This window comes from Moschus berezovskii, chromosome 3 (assembly GCF_049115385.1).
Source record: "Moschus berezovskii isolate FMDL1 chromosome 3, NW_MosBer_1.0, whole genome shotgun sequence".
Classification (NCBI taxonomy): domain Eukaryota; kingdom Metazoa; phylum Chordata; class Mammalia; order Artiodactyla; family Moschidae; genus Moschus; species Moschus berezovskii.
In genome coordinates this window covers 13405592-13425088 of record NC_142462.1, presented here as the reverse complement: position 1 = coordinate 13425088, position 19497 = coordinate 13405592, and the positions used below count along the sequence as shown (strand labels likewise).

Genomic DNA, 19497 nt, shown 5'->3' with positions numbered 1-19497 from the left:
ACACGCGCAGGGTCAGGAGCCACAGTCGATAACACAGTGCCGGGAGCCAGCGAGGGAAATCCTACTTGTGGCAAAGGTCAACTGGGGAAGAGGTCTGACGGGCAAAGGCTAATCAGGGCTCGAGGAACCCCCTGGACTTACCTGAGCATCTACCCCAAAGAAAACTGGAGTCTGACTGCTTTACTATCTTACGCCTCTTACCAAGTCCTCTAATACTTACAGGGGCTTCCCCCCAACCACCTTTCTCTGAAAACATTAATTCAGAGCTGTAGTTTAAAAGTTCTCCTCGGCTTAATAGGAGTGTTCCAATCCAAGCCCCTCTGATAGCTTTCTAACTTGCATGACAAGTTTGTCCGGGCTCTTACAACTATGAGTGTGACTGTTTATAGCCTCCCAGCCATGCAAGGACAGAAAGCCTAATATTCTAAAATACAGGAATCTGTTGAAGAAGTTAAAATCATTAGAATAGTACTAGAAAAGATTTCATTGTTGAATCAATGCTTGCTGCAGTTTCCTCTATTGTATCCTTGGAAATATATTAATCCTTTGATTTAACCACATCAGATCTTAAGTTAATAAATTCCTTTCTTGCAGCTCACTACACCGGTGCCTTATAGGAATGTAACTTTGTTATGTGTCTACCTAACTTTAGGAAAGTCACCTTAAAAGAAAAGTCTTTTACTTGCTAACTAACCTATTGTCAGGAGAGAGGGCCATAAAACTGTTAGCAGGCCTCCTGGCCAGAAGATGATGTAAATCACCTAAAACTTTTATCACACAAAAATAAGCCCTGATCCTGATAAGGGTCAAGACTGCTGACCCCACGTGATTTTGGCGTGACTCTATACCTCCCTTTCTCTGTTTCTTATGCGCATAACTTAGGGTATAAAAGCAGCACTGGAAAATAAAGTTTTGGGCCTTGCTCACTGAAGCTTGGTCTCCCCGTGTCGTTCTTTCTCTTTTTCCATTCTTTTCTCTATTTTCCTTTTTCTGGTTGAGATCCTTGGGGCGCTGGGCCCTCTGAGTTTACTTATCTGCCTGGGCTTCTAAGACCCACTTGAGGGGGTCCCCTGGTGGGGTGCCTCCAGTGATTCGAGAGGGCGCCTGCGGCCTACGTAAACAGAGCAAGTCCCGTGCTGGGGTTTTATTGGTTTCCAGCGTAAACCAAGGAATCATCAGCCCCTGTCTCTCTCTCTTTCTCTCTCTCTCTCTCTCTGACGCCGACGCCGTTCATCCCGAGGATACCCTGGGCCATATCGAGGCGGGTCCCCGATAACACAGAACTGTTCCGTGCCCACAGGGTCTTCCCTCCAGCTCCCCTCTGTAGTCAGACCCAGTCCCCGCCCCCACCACTAAGACGTTCTCCATCCTTACAGCGCTGTCATTTTGAGAATGTTACAGAAATGGAATCACACTGTATGTGGCTTTTGAGGTGGATGTTTTTCATGTGATTCATCCTGTATCAACACTTAATTCCTTTTTGTCTTCCAGGGTGTGGATGAATGACAGTGTTTAACCCTTCACCTGTTAAAGGACATTATGGTTGTGTCCAGTTTTGTGCTATTTTATGAATATAGCTGCTATGAACATTTAGGTACAGGATTTTGTATGAACATAAGTTTTCATTTCTCTAGGATAAATGCCCAGGAATATAATTGCTAGGTAATATGCTAAGTGTATACCTAATTTTTAAAGAAACTACTAAATTATTTTGGTGGCTGCACCATTCTGCCATCCCATCAGCAATATAGGAGAGATCTAATTTCTCCACATCCCTGCCAGAGTTTGCTGTTTTCACTGATTTTTATTTTAGCAGTCTTAAGAGGCAGAAGGAGATATATTATGTTGGTCTTAATTTGCATTTCCCTGATGGTTAGTGATGTTGGACACCTTTTCATGGCCTTATTTGATATTTGTATATGTTTTCCTGGGAAATGTCTCTTAATGTCTTTTGGCTATTTCCTCTTTTTTTTTAACTATCATGTTCCGACAGTTTTTACTATATTCTAAATATAAGCCCTTTGTCAGATTTGGTTTGCGAATGTTTTCTCCCAGGCTGTTGGCTTCTTTGTGAATTCTCTTATCAATGCTTTTCACATGGAAAAAGTTTTCATTTTGATAAAACCTAATTATGCATTTTTTCCTTTCATGGATTGTCTTTTTTGTGTTATGTCTCTTTATTCTTCATGTTTTTTTCTATACCAATTATCTTTCTCCAGTCTTTCCTTCACACCAACGCTATGAACATTGCAGACTTTGATATTGTTCATGGTCTGGAGGCTCTGATTAGTATTGTTTTTTCAATCTTTCCCTTCTGTTGTCAGATAGCTCTTATTGATCTGTCTTCAAGTTTGCTGCTTTTTCATCTTTCATATCCATTCTGCTACTGAGCCTCTTCAATCAATTTTTTCCTTCTGCTATTTTATATTTAAGTTTTAAAATTTCTCATTTGGTTCTTTTTTATACATAACAATTCTTTGCTGAGAATGTCCATCTTTATAGTTTTCACAAGAGGCTTTGTCTTTATTTAATGGAGCATGGTTATAATAATTAAAGTGAAACTGAAGGTCACTTAGTCGTATCAAATTCTTTGTGACCTCATGGACAAGACAGTCCATGGAATTCTCTAGGCCAGAATACTGGCATGGGTAGCCTTTCCCTTCTCCAGGGGATCTTCCCAACCCAGGAATCGAACCCAGGTCTCCTGCCTTGCAGGCGGATTCTTTACCAGCTGAGTCACAAGGGAAGCCCTGTGTTAATTATTTAACGATTTCAACTTTTGGCTCATCTTAAGGTTGCTATCAGTTGGTTGCCTTTTCCCTTGAGAGTTCTCTCTTTAAGGTTTTCCTGGCTTTTAATGTATGTTGAGTGATTGTGAATTCTGTCCAGGGCACTCCTGAATATTATAAGACTGGGCTTTTTAAAATTTTCCAGGGAATGTTGATTCACTTTGTTTCGGCAAGCAGTCAACACAGCTAGGTTCTCTGTGCAAGTCCTGAGTCATCTTTTGTGGGTTTTGCTGCTAGTGTTAATTTTCAAAGAATTTGCAGTGCTAGTCTGGTCCGCTTCACATGTGTGTCCCCCAGGGGCCAGTCTGAGTCCTGAGCAGCGTCTACTTGGAGTTCTGTTTGCAAGCCGTTTGCTCTGTTGACATTTTTTCTGCTCCAGGAGTGCACAGCTCAGGGGGATACCAGGGCTTCATGAGCAGAGATACAGGCTCTCCTCTGACCCATGTGATCTGTGATGTTCCCCACACAGAAGTCCCTGTGCTCACCTTCTCCTGGGGCCCTGGCTGGGGAGCAGGGCCTTTAGAGTCCTTGCGCTGCTGCTGCCCTTCCCTACTTTGGGGTCTGCGTCTGCTATGGGGCACACCAGAGGCTCAGGAGACTCACCAGAACTCGTGAAGCCCCTCTCTAAAGTTGCTGCACGCAGGCCTTCTCTAGCTGTGGCAGGTGGGGGCTACTCTCTAGTTGCAGCAGCTTCTCCTGAGGCTCACAGATCCAGAGTGCAGACTCAGTAGCTGTGGCACGCAGGCTCAGTTACCCCACGACAAGTGAAATCTTCTCAGACCAGGGGTCGAACCCGTGTCCCCTGCATTGGCAGGCAGATTCTTATCCACTGGACCATCAGAGAAGTCCGTGAGGTCGCTTTGTACCTCCTCTGGCTCAAGGAAGAGGTTTTATTCTGGGAGCTTCCCCACCTGAGTTTCCTCACATTTCCAGGACTTGGGGGACCCTCAACTGTCAAGCAGGCAGTATGCAAGGAATGCCTCCCAAACCCCTTAAAACCAAAAGGAAGCTCACCATCATATGGATCAATGTTTGAGTTTGATTTGCTATTCAGTTTTCCAATAGTTACTTCCCATATTCTGTCCAGGAGTTTTAGCTGCTCTCAGTGGGACCGGAAGGGTAGAAAATGCCTAATCCATTGTAACCAGAACCAGACTGAACATCTGAGCTTTTAGGTCAAGAGGCCACTGGTCCAGATATAAGGCAGAGTTATTTGGAGGGCTATTCTTTGATTTTTATCTGTGTGTCTCCTCTTCTGGGAGTCCACATAAAGCTGTCTGATGTAAGTAGATGGGATTCTTGGGGAAACCTAAATGGAAAGGTGTTTTTTGTTTTTATTTTTTAGAGGAGACCCTTACCCATTCTATCTTCCTTCTCATGTTATCTCCAGGGTGGGGCTGGGACACCAAGCACCAAACAGCCACCAGGGTCTGCGTGTGTAGGGGGCTTTTGCTCCACTGCCGCCTGAAGCTGTGCGAGGCGCCCTCCATCATAAGGGTGGTGGAGTGGAGATGGCAGTGCAGCAGAGGGGCAGAGGAAGCCCACCGAGCATGTGGTCCCATGCATCCCAATTGGAACTCAGCTCTCAGGACTTCCCCTGCTGCTGAAGTGGCTGATATGCCTCATTCCCGATGCAGAGGGCCCGGCTTCAATCCCTGGTCAGGGAGCGAGATCCTACATGTTGCAACTAAGTCTGCTTGCCACAACTAAGATCTTGTGAGCCAAATAAATAAAGAAATAATTAAAAAGAGCTCAACTCTCTGGCCGTGGAGTAAATGGAGATCACATCTCATGTTTTCTCCTGGAGAACTACAACTCAAATGGAAGGAACAAGAAGCTTGTCTAGAGGGGATTACAAGACTCCTCCTCCGAGCCCTTATATTTGGGTCATAGGCTGGGCAACTCTCCTCTCAGTATTCTTAGTGGATTTTTGATGACATCTTTTCATTTTCTTAGCTCAGTGGGCGCCAGGTGGCATTAGAGGATGAAAATCACATATTCCAGTCAATTTATTGCCTTTTGAACGCACATCCTTTAGATACAAATTGGTGTTATGGTGTTCTATTAGAGAAAAAAGAGAAACTAATTCAGATTCATGGGAAATTATTGAAATTAGAAAGACAGAATTTCAGTATCAGAGAAAAGTACATTATTTAAATTGCTCTCAAGGTTATTATTTTTCAAGATTTATAATAAAAATTGCAATTAAATAAGGTACAACTGGGTCATGAAAATTCTTTCTGCTATGAAACTTCTAATTGCTTATTGTTCCTAATTTTAATAAAACTTTTAAACAGACAAAGAGGCAATTTTACCTGAGGATCCTGAAGACTTTGCATTATAACTTTCAAATGACATTACCATATCCTTTCAGAGGGACCAGCCATGTGTATAAAGTAATCTCCTGCATTCAAGCTCACAGCATGCTCTCTGAAGATGTGGTTGTCTCTTTGGAAACCTGGAGAAATCCCCTGTGGAAGGCTTCCCAGGTGGTGCGGTGGTAAAGAATCTGCTTGCCAATGCAGGAGACACAAGAGACGAGGGTTTGTTCCATGGGTCATAAAGATCCCTTGGGGTAGGAAATGGCAACCCACTCTGGTATTCTGGCCTGGAAAATCCCATGGACAGAGGAGCCTGGCAGCTACAGTCCATGGGGTCTCAAAGAGTCGGACACAACTGAGCACTCGCTCACTCACTGACAGGGCTGGTGGAAGCTGGCCTGTTTAAGGAGAGTGGGACTGAAGTGTGGCTGGTATAGAAGAGGGGTCAGCCCTCTGACCCTCCCCTCTGGGTGCCTGGCCTCTCATCTGCTTTGCTAAGCTAACTCCTCTTGCTGGGAGTCAAACCTTCATGCAAAGGATCCAGTTGTGTGGCAGTGGGAAGAACGAATGGTGGGTGGGGTGAGGGTAGGCAGGGAGCAGATGCTGGGGGCAAGCCCTGTGATCACCTCTGAAGCCAATGTTATCTTTATAAACAGATGCCTTCTGACAGGGTCAGTGAAGAGAATCCTGATTTGTTATGACTGGTGCCTGAGGCATATTGTGCGCCCAGCATAGATCACTCAGGAGTCTGTGCTAATACAAGTGACCAGTTCTCCCTACAGGGAAATGTCGACTTTACAGAAAATCTCCAGGAGTTCCATTCTCAGGATCTTTTCATACAAAGACTTTTCTGCTAACTCCATGATCTCCTGAGTGTATTCCATGGCCAGAGGAATGGCCAGATCTGGGTAAGTTGCCAGCACCAGCAAGCCTCACCTGCAGAGACACAAATGCAAATCTAGCCTCCCAGACCCCTTCTGTAAGACCCCTGCATTGGCTTCCTAGCGCTGCCAAAGCAGAACATGGCAGGCCGGGTGGCTGCACATCTAAAACCAAAGTGTCAGCATGGCTGGTTTCTGGTGAGGTCTCTCTTCCTGCCCTGCAGACGCTCACCTTCTGGCTGGGTCCTCACGTGGCCTTTGTGTGTGCGTGGAAAGAGAGTGATCTCTGGTCTCCTCCTCTTCTGGTAAGGACACCAGTTCTATTGAGTCAGGGCCCACCCTTACAACCTCATTTAGCCTTAGGGTCTGATCACCCTAAGGGTCTGATCTCCAAATACACATCGGGGGTTAGAGCTTCAGCATAAATTTTGGGGGATACAATTCCATCCATAACACTCTCCTTTTCTTCCTCCACTTACCTTGTTATATAGGTTTCACAGCTCCTGTTTCCTGATCACCAGTGAACCAGCAAACCTTCATTCTGTGCGTTCTAAGGAAGAGGGATGACTCCTGTCATGGTTTCTTCCTCTAACTGTCACGGTGACATTTGAACTTTCATGCTTCTCTCTGGATGCGATGGCCCTTGAATAATAGAGTGTGAAACAGGAGGTTGTCTGAGTAAGATGGCTGGTGTGTGTGTGTGTGTTGGGGAGGCAACAGGTGGGTGCTGTTGTGCTGGACCTTCTGGGAGCCTGCTGCAAGGGGCGGGGTGGGCGGGGTATGGGTGGGACCCCTCTGGGAGAGGGCAGGCAGAAGGCGGGATCACTGTAACCCAGGATCCACATGGGGGACGGGAGTGGGAGGGGGGCGAGGAGTAGGAGGGTGGGAAGAGGGAGGGGAGGGTGGCGGAGGGTCGGCATAGTGAAAAGCGCCCCGTGGGCCATGGCCAAGGTAGCAGCACTCTTGGGGCCTCAGCGAGCATGACACAGGCTCTGTGCCTGGGGCTGAGCCCCGGACGGGAGTTCCCGGGGCCCAGGTTCCTTCCTTCTTTTCGTTAGGTCGTGTGCGTGGGGATGCGGAGTCTGGCAGGCCCCCGGCTCCGCACAGCAGCCACTCCCTCTGTGGGGCGCCATCCGGACTGCTGGGGCCTCAGTCTCGGGCCTGGGCGGCTCCCCTCCATCCGATCCCCAGCCGTCCTGCTATACAGTTATCGTTAGGCGATTATCGCTTCCAGCGTGCGGCTGCCTGCGGGCTCAGCCGGCTCCTGGAGAAGGGCGGGCAGAGGTGGGCTGCGGCGGGCACCGGGCTGGTTCGCGTCCTGGGAGCTTTCCGGGGCGGGAGACGGGAGGGGCGGCCCTGCAGAGGGGCGGGGGACAGGAGGGGCGGCCCTGCAGAGGGGCGGGGGCAGCTCCCACCGGCACCTGCGTGCGCCGCTGGCCCCCGACGGCCGCCATCCTCAGGCCGTGGAGGTTCGGCTGGGCTCGCCTCGGGCCCCCAGCCAGCACGTTCCCCTCGGAGGCTGCGCTCTCGGGGCGGCGGGGACCGGAGGCGGATGCGCCCCGCGTGGAGGGCGAGGGGCTCGGAGCGCCGCGACGGGTCGGGTAGGCGGGCGGTGACCCTCCAGCCACGAGATGGAGCAGCAGGCTGGCCGCGGGGCCGCCACATCTCCGTGTGCCCGTGCGTGCTCGAGTGCCTACACCTGGGTGTGCGTGCGTGTGCGTTCCTGTGTGTTTGTGTGCCTGCGTGTGTACGTGTGTGCGCACGCGGAGCCGCTGCCGTCGCCGGGGGCAGCTGTGCGGGGCGCCGGGAGGGTGCGCACCGAGCCGTCTGGGAGGAGCGTCCGCCTGGCTTGGCTCAGGCGAACCCACAGCAGCCGCTCCCGCCTGACTCGTGGGGACGTGGACGCGGCAAATCCACAGATTTGGCCCCCGAGGGGCCAGCGTGGTCCAAGCGGCCAGGATCAGACGCTGGTTCTCGGGTCAGCGCGGCCCGGTGGCTGAGGACAGACGAGTCGGGACAGTCACTGAAAAGTAACTCCCCGAGGGACACGGGACATAAAACTGGCCATCTGACAGTGAACAGTCAGTGCGCCCGCAGGGTGCGACCCCCTGTAACCTGGTCCCACAGCGCGGCCCCCCCCCCCCCGCCCCGGGGAGGCTGGCCTGCGACCCGCACCCCGCGTCTCGCCTCCCCGTCTCTGCTGCAGCCCTCTCCCCGGCTTCGGCTCTGCGGTTTTGTCTCCCCTGCCCACTCCCGTGTGCAGGACTCACGCGTGTGGCCTCTCTGGCCCGCCTTCCTTCACTGGGTGCCTTCAGTGTTACTGCGGCGACTGCATTTCACCTACCACTGTGTGTTGATCCACTCGTGGCTTCCTGGACGTGAGTGGCTCCAGCTTTGGGCAGTGGACGTGGGTGTGCCTGGATCCAGACGAGTTTCCATTTGGACGTAGCGGTTTGTACTTAGCACTGGAATTGCATAGTCACCTGGCAATTCTCTGTTTAACTAAAAGCCGCTTTTTGAATCTTGGACCGCGGCCCTGGCAGCAACCCCTCCTCACTGGTGCAATTGGGACCTGAATGCCATGCTCACGGCATAGTTCCCGAGAAGGGTGAGTGAAGCCACGTGCAAGTGAGCAGAGCACTGGTTTCTGTGAGATGAAATGGGGGAAACTCCGTGCTTGCGGACTTTCACTTACACTGGATTTTTAAAGAAGAATGATGGTCCCTTCGGATGTGAAGTGTCTGCAAAAGGGTTGGGTTTTAGGAGAGGAGTGGAGGCCACCTGTGGCCGGAGCATCAGGCAGGACTGTGTGCTTCCCCTCCGCCCCCATGACCTTCAATTTGGTGCTTCAACCTGGGTTACAAATGAAAGAAGTGCTCAGACCCTCACTTGTGTCTGACTCTTTGCAACCCCATGAACTGTGGCCCGTCAGGCTCCTCTGTCCATGGAATTCTCCAGACAAGAATACTGGAGTGGGGTGCCATTTCCTCCTCCAGGGGATCTTCCCGACCCAGGGATCAAACCTGAGTCTCCTACATAGGCAGGAGGATTCTTTACCACTAGCGCCACCTGGGAAGCCCAACAAATAAAAGAATATTTAAATTTTTATTTACATATTGGTCTCCTGCACAGCAATGTGAAATCTTAGTCCACAACCAGGGGTGGAACTTGCATCCCCTGACTTGGAAACCCAGAGCCTTAACTACTGTACCACCAGGGAAGTCCCCTAGAATACCATTTTAAAATGATGTTCTTTTAAAAAATAGGTTTGTAGGATAATTGACTCTGCTGAAGCCTGTGCCCTTTGCTGTTGCAAAGCCCACTGATAGAGCGTTGGTAACTTGTGAAAATGGCTTTATGAAATGGAAGAGCACAGGAATCTGGTTTCCTGACACCCTCCTGACCACAACACCGAGTCCAGAGGAACCCAGGAGCCTTGGCCACTAGGAGGATGGAGCAACTGCTGCCCAGCTGAAACTTCCAGCTGGTTAGGAAGCTAAAGGTGTGGGGAAATCAGCCGGCTCAGAGGAGCCAGCAGCTTGCTGGGTCTCACTGTTCTCCACGGGGTGCCCAGAGCTCTGTCAGCTGCTTTTCTCCAGGGGCAGCGATAAATTACAGATGGGAGAGCATAGGGGTTTACTCACAGAACCAGGAGAGGTCAGTCAGGCCCCCTGGTCTTTTGGGGGAAAACAGATGAAACACGTGGATTAAGGGAGGCATGATAGCGCAGCATCCTTGAACTTGAAGCATCTTCTTTCCATCCCCCGGAGACCAGCACTGCTTCCCTCTGTCCTCCCATCTCCTTCCCACTGATGATCTGCCACCGGGTGTCCGAAATGGAGCCTGTTGTGGATTGGAGTGATAGCGGGGGTTTCAGGGGAGGGCAGGGGAAAGAGGGCAGCGCTAATGTGAGCTTTGCTCCTGGCCGCGCACTCCGCAGCTGCGTGGGTCCTTGGAAGTGTGCGCGCCTGCAGGCCCGGAGGCTGCCTCTGTAACCCACTCTCCTGACGCTGGGCTGAGTGAGAAGGTAAGACTTCTCAGCACATGCAGAGCAGGAGGATATTCGATGCCCGCCTTGTTCAGTCCCCTGCAGGTTGTCTTGCATCACTCACTTTTGTTGGAATTGACTAATCCGCCCCAGCCGCGCCCAGGAGGCTGATATAAGCCGGGTGCTTGGGGCCGGAGCCTTGAGCGCCCTGGAGGGCAGGCATGGGGCGGGCGGGTCGCCAGTTCCGGGCCCTGGTCTGGAAGAATTGGTTGTGCAGGGTCAGGCACCCGGTGAGTGCTGCATGTCCTCAGGGTTCCGGGGTCGTAGAGGTTGGTGAGGTGGGCGCGAGGGGCTGGTCTGGCTCACCCCACACACTTAGGGAACTGGGGACACTGGATTATTGAAATCCAGAACCTACCCCCCAGGCTAAAGTATTATTAACAAAAGCTGAGCCTTCCTGACCATCTGCAGCATTGGGTCAGAAAACTGCTAATTTAGAACAACTTTTTTTTAAAGAGAATTTGAACTGTACTTGGTCCTTTGAGCATCTGTGGTAAAAATTGAACTGCAAATCTTCTGGTTGAAAGGACAGGGCATTACATCCTTTTGATGCATAAACAGAACATCACAGGTACGGACTGCAAACCAGGGGGCTGCACAGCCTAGGTAACCAGAATTGGCAAGAAGCATCTATTCTATTGTTCTTTGATGTTGTATGTCTAGTGTTAATTCACATCTCTTGGAAGCTGCATCCAAATTGCATAGCAAGGCTCTCCTCAGTAGACTGGACTTATTCAAACCAAATTTGTGCTTATGCTACATAAATATCCTGCACGGGTGTGTTTTAATGAAGTAGAATCAATGGCTTATTATTCCACTTGGCTTTATTCCTATGCTTTAATTTAATAATTCCTATTATTACACTATGCTTTATTCCTAATGCTACAAGATTAAACCGAATGCTTGGAAATGTCATTTCCAGTAGAAGCAGACTTGCAGTAATATCTGCATCATTTCTGATTTTAAGGTCCACACTTAGCGTATGGAGTTTGTGTGTATGTGTGTATGCTGACCAATTCTTCTTTTGGAAGAAGAATTCAACGACTGACGTTGAATTTCATTTTGCTAAATCCTCATCTGCAAAATATTCTTGCTTCCTCAAAATAATGCAAAAAATGTTGAAAAAAGATGCTTTCTTTCTCATGCAAAGATCTTCAGGATGAAAATGATTTCAGTTGAAATTTGTGCAGAATTTTGAAGGTCAGAAACTAACAAGTTAGACTTTGCTCTTGATGGATTGTCAGTGCACTGGTGTCTGTGAAAGTGGTTTTCGATTTATGAAAAGCAGATTTTATTGACATTTAGTTGGTTTGGGGGAATGAAGCGTATTTTCCTCTGAAAGAATGTTGTGGGTAGAAGGTAGGTTCTCAGGCCCCATACTTTCTGCTTTTTGTCAACCGATTTAAACCTCAGAACAGCTCAGTAGGGCAGGCCTGTCTCTCCTTCATTATCAGGCCCTTGAATTGTTTAAATATTTTCACGACTGAATGCTGCTGAAATAAATATCCCTATCAGAAATATTTTATGCATTTATTGCTCTGTTGACCACTCATTTCAATGGTAGCTCCTGTATCCCATCATTCTTTGCCTTATTTTTCTTAGTATTTATCACCTCATAACACATCATGAATTTACTGATTGGTTCATTTGCTCTGGAACTCACATTAGATTTGTCAGGTCCCTTAGAGATGAGAGTTTTTTTCTGATTTGTTCACCAACATATTCCCCAGCACCCAGAACAGTGCTTGGAACAAAACAGGTGTTCAATAACTATTTATTGAATGAGTGAAAGAAGAAAGGAACCTAATATTTATTGCATCTCTGCTGCGTGCTAATAATAGATGCTGGCTGAACCTGCCAAAGGTATGCCCTGCTCTCATGGAACTACAGGTTAGGACAGAGAAAGTGATGGGGTTTACAAGTGCGTGTGTAATGAACCCATCTTTGGGGAAGCATTTCGCACATGTCCCTGCACAAATGGGTAGAGATGTTTGCACACAGTCATGCACCACAGTGCTGTGTGTAACAGCAAAGGAGTATTGATGACCCTGGGGTTTGGTGCTGAGAGCACGTCCCACCTTGCCCTCACTCCTTCACTTGTGGAGGCAGATATCCCCCCCGTAAAGGGAGAGTGAAGGATTAGAGTCAGTGCATGTCACCTGTTTGCAGCAATGCCTAGCAAAGGAGTGAGACTGTTTTCTTATTTGGCCAGTTTCAGAGATGGTAGAGATGGGGGTCTCAGACACCCAGGGAGGGTGGAGGTGGGCGGTGACCCAGAGGAGTGAGAGAGGAGAGATCCAAGGGCAGCTTGTGGCTCCTGCTGCATGAGTGGGTTGGAATGGAGCCCTGGGGACCACACGCAAGGAGGAGTTCACATCTTCTCACGCGATGGCCTTGCACAGATTGAGGCCAGGGCCCCTCTGGGCGAATGTCTTTGACCTACTTTTCACAGCTTCCTCCTGGTCTCCAGTGGTCATCTGTAAGTTCTTTGTTCACAGCTGCTTCCCGACTATGAAAATGGGGTGTCGGCAGAAGCAGGGTGGGGGGTAGCCAATCTGACCGAGTGACTACATGGCCTCAAATAAATGTTTCCTTAGTGAATAAAAATTGAGCACTGCGTGTAAGATACGTATACCACTGAGAAAAGCATGCTTCTTTTCATATTTACTTTAAAAATCCCTTCGTTTTTATTAGATTTTATGATAGTTCCTTTAAGAAACCTTTTATTGGTGACATTTCAAACAGAGAAAAATAGTAGGAATAGTATGGAATGAATGAATAGGACCCAGCACACTTACATTAATTCTTAGTTTTATAGATTTTTGAAATTCTACTGTTTTTGGAAAAAGTTGGTTTTAATACAAGCACATTTTTATAACTACTTTAAATTACTTACTTTTTCTCTTGAATGTTATTTATTACACAAACAACACCATAACAATAAGGAAAAGTTTAAAAATCACCTAAAATTCCATTATCCAAATGTGTCTGCTACTTTTGTGGTCTTGTCATTTGGTCGGTGTTATATAATATTTTTATGTGGTTAAAATGCTAGCTTTTTTTTTCACTTAACATTGAATCAGTGTTTTAAAAGTTGCTGCTTAGTCTTCATATATAATTTTTTTATTGGACAGCAGTTTATCAGTGGGATATGCATAATTTATCCAACTGCATCCTCATGTTGGGTGTGAACATTCCTCCCAGTGTACTATTGAGAATAACTTCTTGGTGCCTGAAGGATGTGTCTCATGCTGACTCATTGCTCTTGAAGGAATTTCCTGGAGCAGGTTTCTGGTTCAGATGTGGGACACCTGCATTTGGGCAGGTCAACGGCAGTTGGTGTGGCCCCAGGGGAGACCAGGTGGGACACTTCTAAGAAACCTTTCCAACACTGACAAATATCCCCTTGCCGTGACCCATGCTTTTCCACCTGAATTTATGTATTCATTTTTATGTGTTTGTCTGTAAGTCAATCTGTCAATTGAGTCTCATTTTAATAATTTAATAACAAGAACCAGATAATGTAAGCCAAGTGTCTACTGCTTGGACGTCTCCCAGCTCTGCAGTCTTTGAGGTTTTTCCACATTTTATTAAGGAGAGGCTGAGCAGTGCTTGCCCACCAGAGATGGTCAGTTCCCCCAGTCAGCCTGTGGCTCGTGGAATGGTGACCGCCTCCCGGCCGAGGTTGCCTCCTGTGGTCTGCACCTGCGGGAACCTTCCTTTCTGCCCTGCAGCTCACCTCCTGTGACTCCCCTCACCCTTGCCAACTCCATCCCCAGCTGGACCAGCCTCTAACTCCTGACTCCTGAGGGAAGGCTCATGTGAGCTTTGGGCTTTGGTGAACTTTTACTGAAGACTCGGCTGACAGAGGGGGCTTGGAGTGTAGTTTATTGCGAGGACACCTTCATCCTGTAAATCTGTGGTCCACTCCCAGCTGTGGGTTGAAGGGAGCTAGTGGAAAGAATAACACTCTCCTGGTTACCATTTCACCAACAATATACTTCTGCCTGTCGACACACGCCCAGACCCATGCCCACACGTAAAGGGCTGTCTTCTTGCCATAAAGGACCACCTGTGTGGTAAAACGCACACCTCTTGGACAGAATTATGGTGTCTTCAGCAGGGCTCCTCCGTCTGGCTTGGCTACAGGAAGGCCCTGATCCATGAACAGGGTGCAAGTTCAAGCTTCAAGCCTCCCTCCAGCAAACCCCCAGGAAGACCACACACTCCAGGCTGCATCTGGACTCTGTCTACCGCCCATCTAGCCTTTTGTCTACCTGTACCCTAGGGCCTGGTCCTTCAAGTGCCACCCGAATCCCACTGCTCTTTAACATGTTAAAGGGCAAACTCAATCTCCACTCTAACTCCCTGAAACCTGAAGACTTCTGTGTGCACGTGTCTGTGTGAGAACAAACCCCTCACATTTCTTTGAGATTTCAGATGCTAAAAGCCTAACATGGTGTTAAAGAATAATTTCCTTTGGGAAACAACATGTGAAGTGAACTAGAAGTCGCTCAGTCGTGCCTGATTCTGTGACCCTATGGACTATACAGTCCATGGGGTTCTCCAGGCTAGAGCACTGGAGTGGGTAGCCGTTCCTTTCTTCAGGGGGTCTTCCCAACCCAGGGGTTGAACCCAGGTCTCCTGCATTGCAGGCAGATTCTTTACCATCTGAGCCACTAGGTAAACAACAAGCTGGCCACAATTTCTGTATTTTTAGACGTCAAGTCCCAGAAAGTAAAGAAGCTCTTATTTCTTTTGGAAAAGTGCTTAAGTCTCAGAGGTTGATGTTTGCTGGTTTTGTACTGTTGGTGTTCAGTTGCTAAGTTGTGTCCGACTCTTTGCGACCCCATGAACTGCAGCACACCAAGCTTCCCTGTCCCTTCACCATCTCCTGGAATTTGCTCAAACTCATGTCCATTGAGTCGGTGATGCCATCCAGTCATCTCCTCCTCTGTCGCCCCCTTCTCCACCTGCCCTCAATCTTTCCCAGCATCAAGGTCTTTTCCAATGAATAGACCCTTCACATCAAGTGGTCAAAATATTGGAGCCTCAGCTTCAGCACCAGTCCTTCCAATGAATATTCAGGGTTGATTTCCTTTAGGATTGACTGGTTTGATCTCCTTGTTATTAAAACTGGAAAACCATTCAGAAGATTTCTGTGCAGCTAAAGAGACAAAGCTGACCAGCTTTCTTCTGGGCGTTGCCTCTGCATACCTCTGCAGGGTCCTCATGGCTGGCGTGGTTGCCCTGGGTCCTGGGAAGAAACAAACCCAGCCAGGGAAGGTCAGCAAAGGTCATTTGCATGAGTTTTCAGTTTACTCAAGAGCACTGATCTAAGAAACAATGGAGTATGGAAAAGCAGGTGTCCTTGCAGAGTGTGGGGTAGCGCCAAACTAGGCTGTTTGGGTTTGTTTGCTTTGCCCTCTGGTCATAATCATGATCTCAGCAGAGCCCTTTCTTTCATTCTGATTTATCTTAATTTGCTTCTAATTCTCTGGCTGTAGCTCGGTTTTCCTCCCTTGCCATCTTTCAAAGCACTGGTGATTAAATAAACAATGGAACAAAAGGTGATTTTGCAGGGCGCTCCAGGAGTGCCTGCAAAGCAAGCCTCTTATTCAGGGTTTTCTTTGGCTGGAAGTGCTCCTGTTGTCCTGCGTCACTGCCTGAGTTTAAGAATGCAAGAATATCCAGTCTTTTTAAGGTATGGAAAGCTGACGGGATTTCAAAAGCAAGGCATCCAGTTTCTCATTTTTCAGTTCGGTTGTCTGTCAGGGTGAGAAAACACATCTCTTTGCTTCACTGATTGCTGAAATGGTTACCAGCATATTGGAGGGAGGGGCTTTCCAGGGGGTGCCAGAGATAAAGAACCTGCCTGCCTGCCAATGCAGGAGACAAAAGAGACGTGGGTTCAATCCATGGGTTGGGAAGATCTCCTGGAGAAGGAAATGGCAACCCACTCCGGTATTATTGTCTGGAGAATTCCATGGACAGAGGAGCCTGGTGGGCTACAGTCCATGGGGTCGCAAAGAGTCGGACATCACTGAGTGACTGACACTTTTACTTTCTTTCATATGGGAGGGAAAATGACAATATCTTCATGGGGAAGATTGTTTCTAGGATGGTCGGTTAGCTTCTGTGGGGAAAAAAAAATCAACTGAAAACCACAGAACAAGCCGCCTCCTTCTTATTTGGTGGAAATCCTGGAGTTTCCCTGGTTTATTTAGTTATTTTCTTTTGCCTGGATAGGCCTGGATTTTGCAATGATTAGAAACACTGAAAAAAAAGCCAACCTGACTCCTAGTAACAATAACTGCAGAGACAGAGGCAGAAGACTTTGGGGCTTGTTTGATGTAATATCTTGGAGCTGAGGCCGCCTCCTGGGGAACCTTCTAGACTAAAGAGCACCTTTTCCAGCTGAGGCTCCAGGGGCCACTTTGTATGGCCTTGCTCTGAGGTCGGCTCTGTGCTTTCCACTCCATATGCATCTCCTCTCCCCTTGGTTCTCACCTGCTGGGGACCTTTCCCTCCTCCCCACCTACTGCTGCCATCACACCCATGCACCCTGGTCCTGGGGTGTGCTCACTAGCAAGGACTGGTTTGAAGCTCAAGCTCCTGGCAAGAGTCTGACCTGGATACCCTTGTCTCTCGCACTGCCAGTTTGGAAAAGAATCGTTCCTTAGGGCCAGTCAGAGGGAAGCGGAGGCAGGGTGCCTGCATCTCATCTTGAGCTTTGTCTCAGACTTACAGAATCCCAGCTGAGTGTGGGGCCAGCGGCTGCCGAAACAGCAAAACTGGGAGTGAAGCAGAGTTGTGCTGTGACCAGGGTGGAGCTGTGCGCAGGGAGTCCCTCCTCTGCTCGCCCCGTCTAGCCTGGGTCTGGGTCGTGCTGCCCAGCCCAGACCATCACCTTCTTTAGATCAGGATCCAGACTTGCCTGGTCTTACCACAGCCTGCCTGGCGTGTTTTCTTGGTCCCATTTCACTGCCTGGGTCTGGAACCTCACTGCTCGGGACCCCAGGGCTCCCTCCCAAGTTCCTCCAGTGAACAGCCTTCAAAAAACGTATGCAGGGTTTATTTGTTGAAAGCTAGAGCAGCTGAGTTCCAGAAAGGTTGCACCAGTATGGCTGAATAGGACAATATGCTACAAACAACAAGGATTAAGCGATTCTTTCTTGCTGGGGATGGTTTGGCCATCTCCATGGGGAGCTGCTAGAGGGCCCTGTCTCTAGGTCAGCCTTATAATCTGTCTGTCTCACAGCTGGTGTGGTGTCAGACCCAGACACACAGGGCCTGAGCTCCCCTCCTGAGGTGGCTGACTCGTTCCCAGCCTGCTTAAAAAGTCTTAGAATAAATCCAAAATAGCAAGATAAGCCAAAGGGAACCCAAATTACCGTCCATCTCGAGGGTTTGTGCTACATGTCAGTGGCTTCTGTCCAGAAGGGATGTCAAGTCCTGTGATGCCAGCTGGTGTGTCCAGGTTCTGTCTCATGGCCCTGTCGTTCTCCAGCTATTAGAGGGTGTGTTGTCTATGCTTGCATAGTAAGGCTTATTCAGTAGTCTACCTTGAGGGTTAGTGTAAGAAGGAGCATTTATATATATATATATATATATATATATATATATATGTATAGTTGCATACAAACCGCCCATTCCTTTCAGTTTCTTTAAAATTTTTAAATTTATTTTGCTGCTCTGGATCTTAGGTGCGGCATACAGCATCTTTAGTTGCCGCATGTGGATCTTACTCATGGCACATGGGATTAGTTCCCTGACCAGGGATTGAACCTGGGCCCCCAGCATTGAGAGCACGGAGTCTTAGCCATTAGACCACCAGGGAAGTCCCCCTTCTAATTTCATAATTAGAGGCTTGGCAATTTCTCCTGCTCCTTGGTTATTAAGACCTTGATACATATGTTACCAGTTTCTGCAGCTTGCTGTTCTTTTTTTGTGTTTCCTTAGTTTTACTGTTCAGGTTGAATTTGTGTATCTTATCTCTGTTTCTCTTTGAAGTCTTTTGTAATTCCCAAACCACAGGAATTTCATACTTCATTCATCCACAGGTTTGACCAGCGTTCCCCTACTGCCTTCTGGTTTTTCTACTGTTGAATGTACTGTTCTAGACTTCGGTCTCCTCAGAGTGCACGTTTGAGCACTGTATAAGGCTTTAGTTTATCTTTGTGACAGAGTCCAAGTTCAGGTGGCCTAACAGGATGCTTGAATGCTTCCTTGCCTCTCTGAACCAAAAATGTTCTTTTGTCATATGATTGGAAACATCAGTTCAGTTCAGTTCAGTCGCTCAGTTGTGTCCGACTCTTTGCGACCCCATGAATCGCAGCACGCCAGGCCTCCCTGTCCATCACCAACTCCTGGAGCTCACTCAAACTCATGTCCATCGAGTCGGTGATGCCATCCAGCCATCTCATTCTCTGTCGTCCCTTTCTCCTCCCGCCCCCAATCCCTCCCAGCATCAGAGTCTTTTCCAGTGAGTCAACTCATCGCATGAGGTGGCCAAAGTATTGGAGTTTCAGCTTTAGCATCAGTCCTTCCAATGAACACCCAGGATTGAGCTCCTTTAGAATGGACTGGTTGGATCTCCTTGCAGTCCAAGGGACTCTCAAGAGTCTTCTCCAGCACCACAGTTCAAAAGCATCAATTCTTTGGCGATCAGCTTTCTTCTCAGTCCAACTCTCACATCCATACATGACCACGGGAAAATAGTTGAGTCTATTTTGGACTTCACATGATGTTTCATGAACTTTCCATGCATATCTGTTCTTGCACCAGTTTCATTTTTCAAAAAGCATCTATACTTTAATATGGGCTTCCCTGATGGCTCTGCAGGTAAAGAATCCACCTGAAGTACAGGACACGCAGGAGGCTCAGATTTGATCCCTTAGACAGGAACGTCCCCTGGAGGGGGAAAATGGTGACCCACTCCAGTATTCTTTCCTGGGAAATCCTGTGGACAGAGAAGTCTGGCAGGCCATAGTCTGTGGGGTCACAAAGAGTCGATACAACTGAGCAACTGACTCATGCACGTTTACTTCAGTATGTTCTATTATACTGTTTTTGTAGAATTATAATCTTTCACAGCTCATCTTTGCTCTCAGAGCATATATGCTCACTGATTATATATTAGCATCATTTTGAGTTAAAAATGATACCAGTTAAATTTGGATCAGAATTGTGTTTGGTATGAGCGGGTGCTTGGGGGAGAGGGTGGTCTCAGCCCTCCTCTCCTGTGCCTTGTGGTCATCTTAGCCATCTGTGTCCCTGTGGATGGAGCAGTCAATCCCTGGATGTGCTTCCCTTTGCCTTTTTCCTTGCCTGTAACCTTCGCCTCCTTTCGGCTGTAGCTTTCTGTATGACTTAGCTGTGGCAGGAAACAATATCAAAATCACTTTTGGGGATAGGTATTTTCCAATTGTCTCCTTAGAAGCATCCATTGAATTGGA

The 19497-nt window shown here is 48.2% G+C and overlaps 1 non-coding gene across 1 annotated transcript; it reads right to left on the bottom strand.

The window, feature by feature from the left end:
• Window positions 1-17806: 17806 nt before the first annotated feature.
• Window positions 17807-17879, bottom strand: TRNAE-CUC (transfer RNA glutamic acid (anticodon CUC)). The gene has a single exon. It is a non-coding gene; the product is annotated as a tRNA-Glu (tRNA).
• Window positions 17880-19497: the final 1618 nt, after the last annotated feature.